General features: G+C 44.2%; 1 protein-coding gene across 2 annotated transcripts in view; it reads right to left on the bottom strand.

The window, feature by feature from the left end:
• The window catches only part of LOC124555300 (zinc finger protein GLIS2 homolog), a 137,198-nt gene that overhangs the window by 105,617 nt on the left and 14,821 nt on the right, over positions 1–16,760 (bottom strand). The gene's annotated exons all lie outside the window — the stretch shown is intronic.

Raw genomic sequence — 16,760 nt, forward strand, 5'->3', positions numbered from 1 at the left:
TCACATTCATATGCAATCCAGCCAAAGAAGTTGTGAGAACTTTTTCTTTTTTCCTCTGGCTACGGGAACAATATGCCGAGACCTCACACCCCCCCCTCTTCTTCCACCCCTTGCTGCTGGCTCTTCGCTCCTTGTAGCCAGTGACCCCCCACGGCTGGGCCAGGGGCCTTGCGGCAGCTTCTGCCATGCAAATGCGCCGGCCCGGCTGGCCTTCTTGGTGTCAGAACTAGCACCATTAAGCCTCACCTGCCACAGCTGTGGCTGTGCGACCAGAAACATGTGCTGATCTCCTCCACCTCAAGTAACTACATGCTATGACAGAATTCAGTGTTACAACCACTTTCAATACTGTCTAATGATCTCGCTGGCCACAGAGCTCGTGGTTATCACTTCGACTGAGTAAATGAAGAGAAAGGAAGGTGACTCCAGATGATCTGCCATCTTCTAATCATTTAGCACATGTATGGCCTGGGATCAGGTGCTACTAACGATGAGTTTCTGTGTTACAAGCTCACTAATCAAAACTCATGGGAATGAATTGCCCAACTTGAGACTGTGACGTCTATGACGCTTGAATATTGACATGTATGGTATGAGCGTAGACACAATACATCAGCAGACTGTTACAGACAGCTTTATAGTGAACACGGCAGCACATCACGGGTTAGACGACTTTGAATGTGGGATGATAGTCAGTGTAAGATGCAAAAATCACAGTACTTGCACATTAGGGAAGAGTTTTGAGTTTGGAACACTTTTCAGACTTCCATCGATTGCCAACCCTGTAATATAAGTTTAATATATTTTGTTATTGCATCTATAAGTGATGACATTCACTTTTTATGCACTGCAGTCCATTTCTGAAATTATGAAAGGTACTCCGGGAAATTAACGTTTTTCCAAATGTGAAATATATGTTCCGAGGTACGATGTTCAGAGGTACGACATCGTCATATACCTCGGAACAGATATTCCAGCGAAATTTAAAAGTGTTGCAGTCGAGAAAAAGCTTGTGAATACTGTATTTAGTCGTCTCTCTGTTACATTATTACGCTAATACACACAAATAATCAATAAGTGAAATAAAATACAACGGAAGTGTTATTAAAAAAAACAGATATCAGTTAAACACATTTTGAAACTAGAGCTGTTGGAAACGAACACAAATTTTCAGTTCCAAGGCAGGTAAAATTGTTAAAACATTGCCGAAGCTCAGCTGATATGCAAAATCCATATGTTCCCTGGTAAAAGATCTTCTGTTTCAAGTTACTAGATGGTGCACGGCCGACGAAGTACGGCTTCACCGTTCAAACGTTGTACAGGTGAAAATTAATAAAAACGACAAACCGCAGGGACGGATCGCTGACTGGAAATGGAAGGAAAAAGGTCTTATGGAAGGAAGAAGGTGTTATGAACATGTGTCCGGAAACGCATCGTTGCCACGGTAGATGGCGCTGACAATAAAAGTTCCTCTGATCACGTGACGTGTGTTCCTTGTGTTTTACAGGCTGTGTGATTGACACAGTATACCGTAAGCAGACGAATAGTCCGGTATTAATGTCGGGAACAAGCCGAGACTGTGTTTGTATACGGCCAACCACATGGAAATGGTCAAGAGGCAGCACTGCTATGCTCACAGACACCAACCACATCACACAGTGTTTCAAACCCTTTTCGAGCGTTTGTGTGATCATGGGTCGTTTCAGGCAGACGAACGTACAGGGAGACGGTGGACTGTGCGCTCACCAGATTTTGAGGACCGGATTCTGCAAGATACTGAGACGAACCCGAGTACAAGCTCCAGGCAAGAACCAGTCAACATGGTGTAACCCAAAGTACGATTAAGTGCAACCTGCATGACGACAGCTACTATCCATATCAGTTGCAACCAGTGCAAGGATTATCATCAACAGATTTTCCTCTATTGGAAGGATTTTGTAGATGATTTTTGCACCAGGCCATCACAATTATGGAATTTCTGTCATCACTCCTCTTTACCGACGAAGCAACCTTTACCATAACTGGCATCATCAATCTGCACAATCGTCTTGTCTGGGCTACAGACGATCCTCGACGAGTGGTTGAGGCGTCTCGTCAGCATCCGTTCAGCATCACTGTGTGGGCAGAGATTCACGGCGACCACTTACTGGGACCGGTTATTATTCCCCAACAACTCGACGGAGGTACGTACCGGGACTTCCTGCGGAATACTCTGGCTGGGCTGCTTGAGACTGTGCCTTTGGCAATACGAAGGGTTATGTGGTTTCTGCATGGTGCAGCATCAGCCCACTTTCGCATTACAATTCGCTGACAACTCAACATCTTCCCGAACTTTGTATAGGACGCGGAGGCTCTGTAGCATGGGCTGCTAGATCACCCGACTTAAACCTCCTGGGGGCATATGAAAAGCATTGTGTATGCTGAACCAGTTCCTGATGTGAAGACCCTTCAACATCGTGTTCACGAGGCCTGTGATGCTATTCGGAGAGAGGCCGGAACGTGCGAAAGAGGGCAGCAATCCATGATGCGAAGTGTGAACGCGTGCAGTTCATCCAATGAAGGCCACATCGAACACCTGTTGTGATGTGGATGTGATGAAGCTCTGTCCTGTGTTCCGGGATGATTTGTTGTCATTGCACGCACACCGTCCATATCCGAACACATGATCATGGGACCTTTTTTCCTCCTTTTCCAGTCAAAAATCCGTCCCTACAGTTTGCCAGTTTTATTAACGTTTACATTTCTAGCATTTTTAGACTTAGAGAAAGCTTTTGACAATCTTGACTGGAATACTCTCATTCAAATTCTGAAGGTGGCAGGGGTAAAATACAGGGAGCGAAAGGCTATTTACAATTTGTACAGAAACCAGATGGAAGTTATAAGAGTCGAGGGACATGAAAGGGAAGCAGTGGTTGGGAAGGGAGTGAGACAGGGTTGTAGCCTCTCCCCGATGTTATTCAATCTGTAATTAAGCAAGCAGTAAAGGAAACAAAAGAAAAATTCGGAGTCGGTATTAAAATCCATGGAGAAGAATAAAAACTTTGAGGTTTGCCGATGACATTGCAATTCTGTCAGAGACAGCAAAGGACTTGGAAGAGCAGTTGAACAGAATGGACAGTCTCTTGAAAGGAGGATATAAGTTTGCCAGTTTTACTAACGTTTACATTTCTATCATTTGTAGACTTAGAGAAAGCTTTTGACAATCTTGACTGGAATACTCTCTTTCAAATTCTGAAGGTGGCAGGGGTAAAATACAGGGAGCGAAAGGCTATTTACAATTTGTACAGAAACCAGATGGAAGTTATAAGAGTCGAGGGACATGAAAGGGAAGCAGTGGTTGGGAAGGGAATGAGACAGGGTTGTAGCCGCTCCCCGATGTTATTCAATCTGTATATTAAGCAAGCAGTAAAGGAAACAAAAGAAAAATTCGGAGTAGGTATTAAAATCCATGGAGAAGAATAAAAACTTTGAGGTTTGCCGATGACATTGTAATTCTGTCAGAGACAGCAAAGGACTTGGAAGAGCAGTTGAACGGAATGGACAGTGTCTTGAAAGGAGGATATAAGATGAACAACAACAAAAGCAAAACGAGGATAATGGAATGTAGTCGAGTTAACTCGGGTGATGCTGAGGGAATTAGATTAGGAAATGAGACACTTAAAGTAGTAAAGGAGTTTTGCTATTTGGGGAGCAACATAACTGATGATGGTCGAACTAGAGAGGATATAAAATGTAGACTGGCAATGGCAAGCAAAGCTTTTCTGAAGAAGAGAAATTTGTTAACATCGAGTATATATTTAAGTGTCAGGAAGTCGTTTCTGAAAGTATTTGTATGGGGTGTATCCATGTATTGAAGTGAAACATGGACGATAAATAGTTTGGACAAGAAGAGAATAGAAGCTTTCGAAATGTGGTGCTACAGAAGAATGCTGAAGATTAGATGGGTAGATCACATTACTAATAAGGAGGTATTGAATGGAATTGGGGAGAAGAGGAGTTTGTGGCACAACTTGAACGGAGAAGGGATCGGTTGGTAGGACATGTTCTGAGGCATCACGGGATCACCAATTTAGTATTTGTGGCAGCGTGGAGGGTAAAAATCGTAGAGGGAGACCCAGACATGAATACACAAAGCAGATTCAGAAGGATGTAGGTTGCAGTGCGTTCTGGGAGATGAAGCAGCTTGCACAGGATAGAGTAGCATGGAGAGCTCATCAAACCAGTCTCAGGACTGAAGACCACAACAACAACAACATTGTATAACTCTTTTCAACAGTGTATGCAATTTTACATGCCATAAAAACCTATAACTGAAGAATTAACGCTATATTCTAAATAGCTGTAATATATTCAGCAGCAAATAGCTTTAATATAGATATTTATAGTAAATTGTGGTATCTACTGCGCACTCTTTCATGTGATTCTAAAATCAATCACTAGACTGCAGTAACGACCAGGACACATGTTCCTAGGTACACTATGTTCTACTTATAGCAGTCTCCCCTACGCAGGAATTCGCGATTCCGAGATCAAAAGTGTGTAAGGTGGGATGTCAGCATCGCAGACACAATGTTGCCGCCCGTGTAATCGCCGCACAGGATTACAACTGTTTGACGAATGGTCGTCAAGTAGTCGCCACAGACCCACGTGGGACAATCGACGGTCTGCTATCAGCGAGATCGACACAGATATGAATCCAGGAACCGGTTTCTTTAGAACAGTACAGAGGCAAACACACCGCATACACTTCAGCTGCCGGACGGTGTGGCCGAGCGGTTCTAGGCACTTCAGTCTGGAACCGCGCGACCGCTACGGTCGCAGGTTGGAATCCTGCCTCGGGCATGGATGTGTGTGATGTCCAGAGGTTAGTTAGGTTTACATAGTTCTCAGTTCTAGGGGACTGATGACCTCAGATGTTAAGTCCCATAGTGCTCAGAGCCATTTGAAAGCGTCTAGAACCGCTCGGCCACACCGGCCAGCTCAGAGTCATTTGAACCATTTTAGACTTCAGCTGACGACGATCAAAAATTGCATCAAATGCCTTTCCATTCCGGGTAAGAAGAGCTTGCATGGTTATAGTTCATGTTTCAAGTGAATTTAAGACGTGTTCAATAGGACTGAACTAACACAGGAGTTTGCTTACCATGGTTAAAAATGGAAATGAGCGTTTGACATCATTGGCCGGGAGGGCCTTTACGGGGCAGGTCCGGCCGCCTTGGTGCAGGTCTTATTACATTCGACGCCACATTGGGCGACCTGCCCACCGGATGGGGATGAAATGATGATGAAGACAACACAACACCCAGTCCCTGAACGGAGAATATCCTCGACCCAGCCGGGAATCGAACCCGGGCCCGTAGAACGGCAATCCGTCACGCTGACCACCCACCTGTCGGAGCGGACAGCTTACCACGGTGTTCGAGCGAATCGTCACTTCATAGGATGTTGACCATCAACGGATCACAATTGTGATGAGCATTGTCGTCTACAAGAAGTAAAGGATCGCAGTGCCACAAATACATGGCTGACTAAAAAGGCAGTGCAAATCGTCCCTGTATTTTCGAGTCACCAAGGAACCGTTTCAGTTACTTCACATGTCCGTACGTCCATAGACGCTGATTTCTTCCTGAAAATAAGTTCACCACCACGCTGTTAATAAGTTTCGCTCGGAGATGTCGCCTTGTTTTGTACTCTTCCCACATAAACGTGTCAGCTCTCACTTTCGACGATAAATCATGACTCGTACAAAACAATACGTGAACCTCTATTCACATCCAACGAGTAGAGTATTTCGGCATGTGACCTCGTGGACATCAACAGAAGCGCTGATAAACTGATGGCTTGGGGGCTGGCGCCTGCCGAAACATTGTGCCCATTGGAAATTGACATCCAGCCGTACTACAGTGAACTATTTCGTCATGAATTAGGACGGAAGAAGTTGAAGAATCACTCCTTTATTCACGATGTTTTTATGTCCAATAACTTCGATTACAACTGCATCATGTGATTAACAGGACATACAAGATGGGCCTATGAGTATACAGACCACAAATGTTATTGTAGGCAACTTTGACTGATTTCTCTGCCTTGCCTCCGTCTCCAACGGTCAACGCACCTGAACTGAATTCTGCATTCTTTACCTATGGGCAACGAGTAAGAATGAACAACCATCGTGGACGAACTTACCTGATCTTCGAATTCATCATGATGTTAGGGAAAGAGATCACAGTCGCAACATTACGATTTCGTAATCTCCCGTGAAACCTGCAGCCTCACGCAATCATTAACCATCTTTCAACCTATCACGAGACGTATTTCCGTAAATTATGTTACTGAAAAGTGTACTATCTCTCACGTGACGAGTGATCACTGGTACCGAACATTGAAATGACTCGAAACTCCAATGCTTGAGCAATTCTCCACCTATCAGTACCGTTCCAAGTGAGTGGGGTGGCATTTCTTATTTTTCTGGAGTAATACTAAGTGTTACATTCCAAGGTGCCCCTGACATACGGTTCTTACCAAGATACTAAAGGATATTTAAAATATAGTACTTCCATAGATTCTATGACTCGATTGTAAGTGCTACCGGAATCAAATTACACTGTTTTAAGAGTGCAAGTAATTTATGCACACACATCAAAAAAAGTTTTACATCACCCTGGTTTCCAGAACTCCTGAAGATAGACGTTAACTGTGGATATTGTATCACAGACTCAGTCCCTTTGACTGTTCAGAGATGTCACTAAACCTGCCCAAAGATGTAAACCATGTATGAGCAGCGCCTATTAGACGGAGGGGGTCCGACAGCCGATCAGTTCCAGTCATTCCACCAGGAAGAAGGTACACGGCTCGTGTTGTCTGCAGTTCAACCATGCCTAGACAGTCAATACCACAATTCGATCATGTCCCTATTGTTACTTTGTGCCAGGAAGGGCTCTCAGCAAGGGAAGTGTCCAGGCGTCCCGCAGTGAACCAAAACGATGTTGCTCGGACACGGAGAGAGACAGGAACTGTCGATGACATGCCTCGCTCACGCCGCCCAAGGGCTACTACTGCAGTGGATGACCGCTACCTACTGATTATGGCTCGGAGGAACCCTGACAGCAACGCCACCATGTTGAATAAAGCTCAGGCCGCCCAAGAGCTACTACTGCAGCGGATGACCGCTACCTCCGGATTATGGCCCTGACAGCAGGGCCACCATGTTGAATAATGCTTTTTATGCAGCCACAGGACGTCATATTACGACTCAAACTGTGTCCAATAGGCTACATGATGCGCAACTTCACTCCCGACGCCCATGGCGAGATCCATCTTTGCAACCACGACACCACGCAGCGCGGTACAGATGGGCCCAACAACATGCCGAATGGACCGCTCAGGATTGACATCACGTTCTCTTCACCGATGAGCGTCGCATATGGCTTCAACCAGACAAGTGTCGGAGACGTGTTTGGGTGCATCCCGGTCAGGCTGAACGCCTTAGACACACTTTCCAGCGAGTGCAGGAAGGTGGAGGTTCCCTGCTGTTTTGGGATCGCACTATGTGGGGCCGACGTACGCCGCTGGTGGTCATGAAGGCGCCGTAACGGCTGTACGACACGTGAATGTCATCCTCCGACCCATAGTGCGACCACCGCGGCAGGATATTGGCGAGGCATTCGTCTTCATGGACGACAACTCGCGCCCCCATCGTTGAAATCTTGTGAATGTGAATGACTTCCTTCAAGATAACGACATCGCTCGACTATAGTGGCCAGCATGTTCTCCAACAATAAACTCTATCGAATATGCCTGGGATAGATTGAAAATGGCTGTTGAGGAGTGGGACAATCTGGACCAACAGTGACTTGATGAACTTGTGGGTAGTGTGCCACGACGAATACAGGCATGCATCAATGCAAGAGAACGTGCTACTGGGTATTAGAGTTACGGTGTGTACAGCAAGCAGAATATAATAATTCCAATCCCAAAGAAAGCAGGTGTTGAAGATGTGAAAATTACCGAGCTATCGGTTTAATAAGTGACAGCTGCAAAATACTAACACGAATTCTTTGCAGACGAATGGAAAAACTGGTAGAAGCCGACCTCGGGAAGGATCAGTTTGGATTCCGTAGAAATGTTGGAACACGTGAGGCAATACTGACCCTACGACTTATCTTAGAAGAAAGATTAAGGAAAGGCCAACCTACGTTTCTAGCATTTGTAGACTTAGAGAAAGTCTTTGACAATGTTGACTGGAATACTCTCTTTCAAATTCTAAAGGTGGCAGGGGTAAAATACAGGGAGCGAAAGGCTATTTACAATTTGTACAGAAACCAGATGGAAGTTATAAGAGTCGAGAGACATGAAAGGGAAGCAGTGGTTGGGAAGGGAGTGAGACAGGGTTGTAGCCTCTCCCCAATGTTATTCAATCTGTATATTGAGCAAGCAGTGAAGGAAACAAAAGAAAAATTCGGAGTAGGTATTAAAGTCCATAGAGAAGAAATAAAAACGTTGAGGTTCGCCGATGACATTGTAATTCTGTCAGAGACAGCAAAGGACATGGAAGAGCAGTTGAACGGAATGGACAGTGTCTTGAAAGAAGAATATAAGATGAACATCAATAACAGCAAAACGAGGATAATGGAATGTAGTCGAATTAACTCGGGTGATGCTGAGGGAATTAGATTAGGAAATGGAACACTTTAAGTAGTAAAGGAGTTTTGCTACTTGGGGAGCAAAATAAATGATGATGGTCGAAGTAGAGAGGATATAAATTGTAGACTGGCAATGGCAAGGAAAGCGTTTGGGATGAAGAGAAATTTGTTAACATCGAGTATAGATTTAAGTATCAGGAAGTCGTTTCTGAAAGTATTTCTGTGGAGTGTAGCCACGTATGGAAGTGAAACATGGACGGTAAATGGTTTGGACAAGAAGAGAATAGAAGCTTTCGAAATGTGGTGCTACAGAAGAATGCTGAAGATTAGATGGGTAGATCACATTACTAATGAGGAGGTATTGAATAGAATTGGGGAGAAGAGGAGTTTGTGGCACAACTTGACAAAAAGAAGGGACCGGTTAGTAGGACATGTTCTGAGGCATCAAGGGATCACAAATTTAGCACTGGAGGGTAGTGTGAAGGGTAAAAATCGTAGAGGGAGACCAAGAGATGAATACACTACGCAGATTCAGAAGGATGTAGGTTGCAGTATGTACTGGGAGATGAAGAAGCTTGCACAAGATAGGGTAGCATGGAGAGCTGCATCAAACTAGTCTCAGGACTGAAGACCACGACAACAACAACACAGCAATCTGGACCACCACCTCTGAAGGTCTCGCTGTATGGTGGTACAACATGCAATGTGTGGTTTTCATGAGCAATAAAAGGGCGGAAATGATGTTTATATTGATCTCTCTTCCAATTTTCTGTACAGGTTCAGGAACTCTCGGAACCGAGGGGATGCAAAACTCTTTTTGATGTGTGTATGTTTGTTGCACTGTAATCGCCTTCAACGTCATGACGTAATTGGTCTGCTAAGGGGTTGCGTAGGAGGGAGACTGTTTAGTGCCTCCAGTCACTATTATTGACCTGTCATGTCTGGGGAATAATTTAGTTAAATGTATGACAATAAGAGGAACAATTCTAACGGAACTTCTTGGCAGACGCCCTTGGGTGCGTGCCACCAGGTGCCACAAGGGTGACGGAAACCTAAGTATTTGTAAACGATAACGCCTTCGAAAGTAGCGGACTTCCAGTTATCACTTGACGGACTGCCAAGACTACAGCAAGTGAGTAACACATTCCAATCCGTCAAATAAGTCGAGGGTTGGGAGCAAACCCGTGACAGAAAAAAAGCCAGCTCTGGTGATCACGTGTAGATGAATTGTTACAGAACAATAATGAAGAGTGTCGTGTGGAACCAGATCCGAGTGGACAGCATCATTTAGAAAAAGTATAAAGGGTTTGGCCATGGACAGTCATAGCGTCAGTGAGTAGTCAGTAGTAATGGAGTAAGCACAGTACCAACGAAGTTGCCAGCAACTTGGACAATAGTAGATACTGTTGGAACAGTAGTACTTCACTCACGAGTGCAGCCTCTGGATCACGGAGTCCCGGTTTCGATTCCCGACCAGTTTGGGGATTTTCTCTGCCCGGGAATTGGGTGTTTGTGTTGTCCTCATCTTTTCATCATCATCATTCGTGACAGTGACTAGATTGGACTGTGTAAAAAATGGGACTGTGTAAAAATTGGGACTTTGTATGGCCACTGATAATCGCGCAGTTGAGCGCCACGCAAACCAAACATCATCAGCATCATCATCATCATTCATCCACGAGACGATAGCACCAATCCGGGCGATATTACAACTGTCAGAACGACTATCAATTTTACAAATGTCTTCCACAGAGTAAACATTAATAAATCCGACCAACTGCAGGGACGGATTCCTGACTGAAAATGGAGGAAAAAAGGTCCTATGAACGGAAATGTGCAACGACAACAAATCGTCGCGGAACACAGAACAGAGCTGCATCGCATCCACGTCACAACGGATGATCAAAGTGGTCTCCATGGGATGCAATGCACGCATTCACACGTCGCATCATGGAGTGTCATGCAGGATACACATAATCGTACCTTGGCTTACACTATTTTGGCGGATCACTTGCCTGGAATTTGTCCTAACGTTCGTCTCAGCATCCTGTAGAACCTGGTCCTCCAAATCAGGTGTACGCACAGTCCGCAGCCTCCATGCACTCTCGTCTGTCTGAAAGGACTCTTGATCACACAAACGCCCGAAAAGGGCTTAAAATATTGGAGACTGAAGTAGAATTGCCTTCATTGGTGAGTCCCGCTTCGAACTGAGCCCCTGGCGGAATAAAACTGCAAGCTGAGAGATTGGGAATGTATGGAGGATGTGTAACGGCTTCCGAGCGAAACTTCTGTTACGTAGTCGAAACAACCTTGGCAAATTCTGGGCCTGTCCAATGGAACGGGAATAATTAAATTCCAGAGGAAGAATTGTAAAGGGCATGGTTCCCATGTATATATTCAGTCAAAGTTATACAAACAAACTATACTGGGAAAGACAGCTGGTAAGTGACTACAAAAACTGTCAAATTCATTTATAGGAACAGCTCGAAATGGAACATGAAAATAGGGTCGAAAAATGTTCCATTGCTGCATATGCAAGCGTAAACTTAATTATAACGGTTACTGTATTTCTGTATTGTTCAAAATGTAATTGTTACACATATTTATGTAGTGAATTATTTGATGGACTCGGAGGCGATAACAGTTGTCATTCTCTTATTTTGAGGACAACTGTAGTGAGTTCACCAGAGACGTAACGCTACTATAAGTGTGCCACGGATATCGACCGAAGGGGCACTGCTGTTGCGAGCAGGAAAGAGTGTCGAGGAAAATATTGCTGTCAACAAGGCCACAAGGAATCTACAACCGTTGGCCCTATGAGCTTTCTTCATACCACGAATAAATAGCGAAGGATAAACAGGGCCGACGCCATGATTCTGTGGAAATGAAGTAAGTCGTGCCACCGCAAAATGCCTCATCGAATGCCGGAAGAAACGGTGTCGTGCCGGCCGGAGTGGCCGAGTGGTTCTAGGCGCTACAGTCTGGAACCGCACGACCGCTACGGTCGCAGGTTCGAATCCTGCCTCGGGCATGGATGTGTGTGATGTCCTTAGGTTAGTTAGGTTTAAACATTTCCAAGTCTAGGGGACTGATGACCTCAGAAGTTAAGTCCCATAGTGCACAGAGCCATTTGAACCAAACGGTGTCGTATCGCACTGCTAAAGGAAATATAGCCGTAAGCGTGAAGGCTAGTCCTCTGGCGAAGATACTATTGTCAGACATAGCACTTAGAACTGTCTCGTACAGCAGCCATTCAATACATGCAATTTTGAGGTTGTGCAGGCATCAGCACAAAATTAGTAAGTGTGTGAACAGCTTAAACAGTGAAGTAGGGTCATACTATTCATAGTGTAAAGTAGCAGACATGATTACTATGCTAGGATTTGCCCAACGACGATAATCAACAGAAACATATCATGTACGCCATAAGATGCCCTCAACACACTATTACACCTCAAAAAAATGTTCGGCACGTTATTTCAGCGACTTGCGGACACGGGATCATTGACAACACGGGCAAGGAATGCCGGGTGTTCAAATGGTTCAAATGGCTCCTAGCACTACGGGACTTAACATCTGTGGTTATCAGTCCCCTAGAATTTAGAACTACTTAAACCTAACTAACCTAAGGACATCACCACACATCCATTCCCGAGGCAGGATTCGAACCTGAGACCGTAACGGTCACGCGGTTCCAGACTGAAGCCCCTAGAACCACACGGCCACACCGGCCGGCAATGACGGGTGTCCTCGAACATTTCACACACTGTATGTGGAGAAGCGAATGCAGCGACGAGTAAAAGATGAACGTGAAATAAGTGTACAAGCAATTAGAGCTCATAATGGCCAATTATGCACGAACACTTTATCCATATCACCTACAGCGGGTGCAAGATTTCAGGCTCCAAGACCATGTAATGGTTCTTTATTTACGTGACCATTACGGCACTCCAGCCCCAGTTTTCGATACCAGTAATATCGTACCACTTTTCTGCGAAGTAACAGACATATTTTTATGACAATATTCACATTTGGTTTTATCTATGGATAGGTACTCCGATGTATCGATATATTACAGTGATATGGTTCTTGCGTGTATTCATTTCTGGGAGACTGTCATAGTCTTTGACTTTCTTGTAAGCCGGCCGGAGTGGCCGTGCGGTTCTAGGCGCTACAGTCTGGAACCGAGAGACCGCTACGGTCGCAGGTTCGAATCCTGCCTCGGGCATGGATGTGTGTGATCTCCTTAGGTTAGTTAGGTTTAATTAGTTCTAAGTTCTAGGCGACTGATGACCTCAGAAGTTAAGTCGCATAGTGCTCAGAGCCATTTGAACTTACTTGTAACCGTTTTGGCCCGAATGCGCACAGAGCAGTCTTTGTTTCACTTTGCAGAAGTTAAGTTGTAATTTCGCTTTGTAAAAGAACAGTCAAATCTTGTGTTTGGTTAAAGTGGAAATTAAATATATGAAGATTGATACAAAACTGTTTTATTGATGATGTGACAATTAAGAAGAAGTATATGTGAATTTGCAAGAAGTTTAATAAAAATGTGGATCGTGAACACCAAGTCAAAAATTATTTCTACCATACCATTGTTCTGATCTGGGATTGTTTGATCATTAAGAATTTCCTGAAAAACGCATTTGATAGGTCTTCAAATATTGCTAAAATACAGATCTGGACCTTCTAGCAGTCAAAGTGGAATCACCCTAGAATCAACAAGATGAGCCATAACAACTTCGACGAAATCTATGTGGGAATCCATTCAAGGTAAGTGCCAAAATTAATGACCTTTTTACAGTGACTTGATTATTTCCATTCTGACGATACCATCCACAGTCAATAACTTTGTTGTTGCCCGATAAAGCGAAAATACGCTGCGTGAGCAACATTATTAATCTGATTTCTAACCTACTTTGCAAGTGGTGGTATTGTTAGAACCATTAGGCCATATCACAATTACGACAATGATTTCTAGGATGGAGTGCTGAAAATCCACAGTTTGCATTTTAGTTACAGTTGGGGCAGGGTTTACACGAAGTGGGCTAATAAATTACCACAATAATCATGGGTGGACAAATGTACGAGGGGGTACCTTGGGCGGAGCTTGTGTAGTACGCATTTCTGCCGCTAGGTGTGTATAGCAACTTCTTACCAGTTCAGTGTTGCCTGTGCTGTCGACCTGGTTTGTTCTGTTCACCTACAGTGGCTGCTTTTGCTAGCGCTGTTTTATTCTTGTTTCGCTTTTTGTTTAAACGAACAACGTGCAGCTCTGTTTTTTTTTCTCATTACAAATACTGCTAAAACTGTTTTAATGTTGAAAACAGCTAACCAAGATGACGCTATGGGAATAACTCAAGGGTACGAGTAGTTTGCTCGATTTAAAAATTGCGACATGTCGGTTGATGACAAATCTCGTTCTGCATGTCCATCAACTGCCCGAATCGACGAAAAGTTTGTTTTCCCTGGTCAGACCGTCAATCAAACCTTCCATTTGGAAGTTTTAAGAAGACTGCGCAACAGACTTCGTCAAAAGAGACCCGATTTATGGCAGACAGTAAACTGGTTCTTCCACCACGACAACGCACCTACACACACAGCCACCACTAGTAAGACTGTTTTTGGCTAAAAATGGCATGTTTCCGCTGCCCCACACACTTTACTCGCCTGACCGGCTCCGTGCGACATTGTCTTATTTCCATGCATGAAAAGCGGCATGAAAGGACACCGATTTGATGACACTGAAGAAGTCAAGAAAAAAACGAGGGAAGTCCTGGCATCCACTTGTAAAGACGACTACAAAAAAATTTCGAACAGTGGAAGCACCGGTTGGACAAATGTATTAGTTGTAATGGTGAGTATTTTGAAGGAGATAAGGTTGTTTTGTAAACAATGTGAAAACATATAACTTTCGAAAACTAATTGCAGTTTTTTTCTGGTATCCCTCGTAAATCCACGAGCACTCATGGAGTAAGGCGTCAGATTCACTTTAGTATCAGTTTGTGGACAGGAACTGTGGGTGGTCAAATGAACTTGTGTTGTTTACCAACAATTTTACAATTTTTGCGCGACAAATTACTTGCGCTATTGGAGGATGTTACCCTTGCAGAAAGAAACGGATATGCTTTACACACGACGGAGCATCATTCCATTTCCTACTCCTCGTAATACCTACCGTGCCTAATACAGTCGTTTATTGAGCGATGTATTGGCTGACGAGGTGCAGTAGCATTGTCTCCCAGTTGACCTGACTTTAATCGCTTGTATTTCTGGCTACGGGAACACATAAAGGTACTGGTGTCTTTCATACCCCTCGACGACGTGTACACGTTACAAAAGCGTGTTACGGAAGCGCGTGTCTGCCGACCTGTGTGGCCGAGAGGTTCTAGGCGCTTGTCTGGAACCGCGCGACCGCTACGGTCTCAGGTTCGAATCCTGCCTCGGGCATGGATGTGTGTGATGTCCTTAGGTCAGTTAGATTTAAGTAGTTCTAAGTTCTAGGGAACTGATGACCTCAGATGTTAAGTCCCATAGTGCTCAGAGCCAAAAGCGTGTTTCTTTTGGATATGACCAAATCAGAGGGCTGTCAGGTATGTTCGCACGAGTTTGTGGTTCTTTCCAGAGAGGTGAAAAACTTGTATGACTGAGTGGTAACCTCACTGACCATCTCCTGTATTACCAACAGACATGGCTATCATAGGCCGGCCGGAGTGGCCGTGTGGTTCTGGGTGGTACAGTCTGGAGCCGCGTGACCGCTACGGTCGCAGGTTCGAATCCTGCCTCGGGCATGGATGTGTGTGATGTCCTTAGGTTAGTTAGGTTTAAGTAGTTCTAAGTTCTACGGGACTGATGACCACAGCAGTTAAGTCCCATAGTGCTCAGAGCCATTTGAACCATTTGGCTATCATAGTACTGAATGGCTCATATATCAACAATTATTTCGCTCTGCATGTATGTTATTAGCACTATTTTTTCGAATTTTAACCACTACTGTCTCCTGTTAAAATATGAAACTTTTTTAACGCCTAATACACAATTATAAAACTTAAACTGCCAAAAAAGTCACACATCTCAATATGATTAATACGAAGACTCAGTTCACTATGTAGGAGGAGATAGACGGCAGATTACGTTTCCTTGGTGTACTAGTCTTCAAGAAAGAATAAGATAGCTTGGTCCACACTCCACAGCGAAAACCAATTAACACGGACCTTTACTTACACCGAAATTCAAATCGTCACACACGACAAAAGCAAGGTGCTATAAAAACGTTAGCAAACAGAGCGAGTAACATTTGTGAATCGTAGCTGCTCTTCACGGAACTGGAATATCTCACTATTGCGTTTCTGAGAAATGGATATTCGTTCGTGGAGATAAAAAGTGCGTTAAGAAAGCCACGAAAAGGTAATGGCGATCCAAGATTCGCCTGCCATTAATAAAAGAGATTACTGAGCGCATAGGAAAGTCTTGATGAAACAGAATATCGCTGTAATCCGCAAACCCACACAGAAACAATTTGAAAATCTTGTAAAGCTGTTGCAGGGTAGGTTGTGCTGAGAAATAATTGTTACCGAAAAATTCGATAAATTGCGCCATTTCAGAGTTAATTAGTATTGAGGTTAGACGATCAGATTTGCGCGTGCAAATTCAAGCGGCGCACCACAGACGGTGTCGTCAAACGTGTTCTTCGTTTGGTTTCCTAAAACCGAGTAAAACAGACAAAAATGGACGTGGGACGGAAGTAAGGATCGAACTCGCGACAAAGGTTGGGCAGTCTCGTGTTTATCATCTATGCTCTGAGAACAATTGACTCTAAGGTATCTGGCGGGCCGCTTGAATTTGCTGGCGCAACGGCCTGATTGGATAACTTCAACGCTAATTAAGTCGGAAAAGGGGCAACGTATCGATTTTTTAAATTAATAATTGTTTTGCAGTACAAGCTACCCAGCAACTCTTACAAGCTTTTCGGACTGTTTCTGGCCACCCTGTATACAAACGTAAATTCGGCCAATGTTGCTCGCAAACCGCTGGAAAAATCAGGAATTTACAGAATATCGTGTAGCTGTGGAGACGTGTACGTGGGTACTACTAAAGAGGAAGGAAGGAAGATTGAGTTTA

The sequence above is a fragment of the Schistocerca americana genome, chromosome X, assembly GCF_021461395.2.
Source record: "Schistocerca americana isolate TAMUIC-IGC-003095 chromosome X, iqSchAmer2.1, whole genome shotgun sequence".
Classification (NCBI taxonomy): Eukaryota; Metazoa; Arthropoda; class Insecta; order Orthoptera; family Acrididae; genus Schistocerca; species Schistocerca americana.